The sequence below is a fragment of the Palaemon carinicauda genome, chromosome 43 (assembly GCF_036898095.1).
Source record: "Palaemon carinicauda isolate YSFRI2023 chromosome 43, ASM3689809v2, whole genome shotgun sequence".
Lineage (NCBI taxonomy): Eukaryota > Metazoa > Arthropoda > Malacostraca > Decapoda > Palaemonidae > Palaemon > Palaemon carinicauda.
Window position 1 is genome coordinate 1,082,199 of NC_090767.1, and position 3,986 is coordinate 1,086,184.

At 32.2% G+C, this 3,986-nt stretch overlaps 1 long non-coding RNA gene across 2 annotated transcripts in view; it reads right to left on the reverse strand.

Annotated features, from left to right (window-relative positions):
* Positions 1-1,113: 1,113 nt before the first annotated feature.
* Positions 1,114-3,986, reverse strand: part of LOC137633628 (uncharacterized) — a 6,765-nt gene continuing 3,892 nt past the window's right edge. Inside the window, exons 3-4 of one of the 2 annotated variants that reach the window (XR_011042317.1) lie at positions 2,742-2,791; positions 1,114-1,542 (exon numbers count right to left, since the gene is read on the reverse strand). This is a non-coding gene — a long non-coding RNA (uncharacterized lncRNA). The remainder of the gene's footprint in view (positions 1,543-2,741; positions 2,792-3,986) is intronic. The other variant, XR_011042316.1, reaches the window with a different exon arrangement.

Consider the following 3,986-nt stretch of genomic DNA (forward strand, 5'->3'; position numbering starts at 1 on the left):
CCACTGGTCCTAGGGATGGCATCGCATTTTAACATTATTGGCTTCTTAAAACCAGTTATAAGGAGCTCATATGAGTGCCTCGTATTAGAAATAAAAGTTTCTGAGCCCAAAATAGTATCATACTGTCTGGACGCAACAGTAAGGTCTTGAATATTTGCCTGAAGACCACGAATATTGACGAAATCTAGGACGTATTAGTCCCGGATTTGGCTTGATGTCTCCGGACAGAAGAGGAATTGATGGTGATAAAAAAGTATATATCAATCTAAATAACTAAATTAACAAGAATGATAACAAAAACAATCTGCTTCAAGCAAATATAAAAAAAGGAGTTGGAAAAACTGGTCAACTTTGAGGCAAGGCTAAACAACCTCCAAGATAGCAACTTAAACGGAAGTGAGGACAGTCAGGACGGTTTTGAGAAGAAGAAAAAGAATAGGATAAGGAAAAGACCTCTTGATAAACAACCAGGCACCCATGGCCTTTCTATTAAGCCAGCCCAACACACTATTTAAAAAAAAGAAGAAGGTGAAGTAAGAAATTGAATAAAAATAAGATAGAATTGTGTGCCTGAGTGTACTCTCAAGCAAGACAACTCTAACCCAAGACAGTGGAAGACCATGGTAGAGAGGCTAGTTTTTTCTACCCTTACCAAGCGGAAGGTAGCCACTGGACAATTACAGTACAGTAAGTAGCCCCTTGAGCGAAGAGGGAATGTTTGGTAATTTCAGTTTTATCAGGTGTTTGAGGAGTGATGAGAATGTGTAAAGAATAATCCAGAATATTCGGTGTATTTGTAGGCAAAGAAAAATGAGCCGTAAGTTTATGGATCCAATAACTCTCTAGCAGTAGAATCTCAACAGGTTGCTGGTGCACTGGCCAACCTACAATCTAGAAAATGATTATCTTAAAATTCTCATCCTATTGAGGTTCAATATTCAATGAAAGGAGATCTGCATACTCTAAGATATTCAGATATCAGTTTGGCCAAGAAATAAAATTTTACAAAATGAAAAATTTAATTTGTTGAAATGCACATGAGGTGATAGCAAAAAAAAAAAATAACTATAATACTTGGCATTACTTTCTAAATAATATTTTGACATTGGTGGCTAACAGAGTTCTTGCTAAAGAATCTTGTAATACTGCACATGAATATTGCAGAGCTATTTTCTATACATTCAGGTTACTATAATAAAATAGAAATCTAATACATTTTTGATAACTGTCTTTAAAGACCAGTTTTTATGGATACATTTTTAAACTCTCAGACCTAGAGAGTAAGAGAGCTAAAATAGAATCCAAAAATTATTGAAAAACAGAGCTTGAAGGTATATTGGACATTGTAACAGGTATTCCGTTGAATTAAAACATAACCAAAATAAAAATTAATGTGTCAAAATCACTCACATGGATCCCACTAGTTGATAGAATCATTTTTGTGTGTGATACTTCTCATCTTGACCTCTTAAGAATAGGGATGCCAACATTAATAAAACATTCGATCGGTCGCTATATGGGCAGAGGTCAGCAGAGTCAGACCTGAAAAATTGAGGATCCTTCAATATATTTATGGTAACATTATTGATGAAGTTAAATTTATTGACTAACAGACACAGGTAATAGGTTAGTTATTTTAAAAGGAGAAGAACTGTGAATATGTTGTCAAATACATCATACTTTTATAAAACATCATACTTTTCATTTAAAAGGATTCCAAAATAATTATGCATAATTTCAGTGATCTTACATATCAAATGAAACACTGTGATTTAATCAAGTGGGTGTTTACAGCCAATTCTAATCATATAAAGAAATATTGGACAAATTTCCGTAAATATGGAAAACGATGGAAAATATATGAATTTAGCGATGCCTGTGGTATTTTGATTAGAGTCTGTAGCAGAGGCATTGAAGCAGCTAACTCTGCAGAATGTGGCTAAAAAAGACATCTTTATCGGTCTCCTTATATGTTACAAATGATAATCTGAGGGTTCTTTTCAGATATTATGGTCAGACATCTTACAGAAAAAATACTTGAATCATAGGAATATCAACAAAACTCTGTTACATCTCAGCTGAAAAGCGCTCGCCCTTTTTTCCCGAGATGAAAGTGGAAAAGCGCTCGACTTTTTTCCCGAGATGAATTCGGCAAACCACTCGCCCTTTTTCAATAATGAAAGTGGAAAACCTCTACCCTTTTTATGAAGATGAGAGCAGAAAAACGCTCGCCCTTTTTCCAAAGATGAAAGGGGAAAACAGCTCACACTTTTTGTAATGACGAAAGCAGTAAAGCACTCGCCCTTATTTCAAGGAGGAAAATGGAAGAGCGCTCACCCTTTTCCAAAGATAAAACAGGAAAACGGGTCAACATCTTTACAAATATTCATCATATTAGCATTATCAAGGATAGAAATACGCCGGATATATTTCATCAAGTTCTGCTAGATTTTGATAAAGTTTCTATTTGTACAAGTATATTATCTTCCTAGATATCTTGTCAGTCAATTATTAAAGGGATAAAGGCATTATAACCTCCTAAGGATAAGAGGACTCGATTGAAGTTTCTGGTTCATTCCTGCAACTTTTTATCATTTAATTTCATTGGGAAAAATTATACTGAGAGAGAGAGAGAGAGAGAGAGAGAGAGAGAGAGAGAGAGAGAGAACAGTAAAGGGAAAGGAAAAAACTGAAGAAAATGAAGGTTATATTTTTTTCTCGAAATTGGCATAACTACTTACTTGGAAATGATTCTTTTTCAAAGGGCGAAAGGAGTAGAACTGCGTCCTTCCTACAGGGGAGAGACACTAAAGTAAGGTTTCTCAATCAGCAGTAATTAGCTGAGCCACACAGATATTAAAATAAAAATTTTCAGCAATTTAGATATCACTAAGTTAACTGCAATCTATTGGTGAAATTATACTCTATTTGTACGGACACACACACATACACACGCAGATGCCCCGTTAACATTCAAAACTGTTCACTGACGCCTCCTACAGAGAGAGAGAGAGAGAGAGAGAGAGAGAGAGAGAGAGAGAGGCATTCAATCACTATCCCCCGAGTGCCTGACATTATCAAGTCAACATCATTTGGTTGTGTAAGGCAATAATCCTCTTAAGTCATTTATCGAATGAAAACAGAAAAATACAATAGTTGTTGATAATCTATATATATATATATATATATATGTATATATATATATATATATACATATATATATATATATATATATTTGTATATATATATATATATATATACATACATATATATATATATATATATATTCAGATATATATAAATATCTATATATATATATATATATATATTTATATATATACACACACACATATATATATATATATATATGATTGTATATTTTGATGCAACTACCATTGATGTTGTTTGTTGACTTGATATCATAAAAATAGAGAGAAGATGAAATGCAAATCAAATCTTTCAAAGAATAACTTTCAGCTCTTTCTTAATCCTTCTGAAAATAGAAAAGCATTAGGAGACAGACCTTGTTTAGTTGATGCTAATCTCAATCCAACTCAACTGCTCATCTGAATAAAAGTTCAAGTTCAATGCATGTAACATTCCTGAGCTTTATGCAACATCACATAACTATAAATGTCTTCTAAAGATATCCACCAAATTTAGATAGGTATGCAGACAAAAACAAACACATCCCATGGTATGACTACTCACTATCCTCCCTGCCAGATGGACAGGAGAGTTGAGATAACAGGAATATATATATATATATATATATATATAAATATATATATATACATATATATATAGCTATAATATATATATATATATATATATATATTTATTTATTTGTATATATATATCTATATATATACATATATATAAATATATATATGTATATATATTTATATATATATATATATATATATATGTATGTGTGTGTGTGTGTGTATGTGTGTATGTATATATATGTATATAGCTACATATAT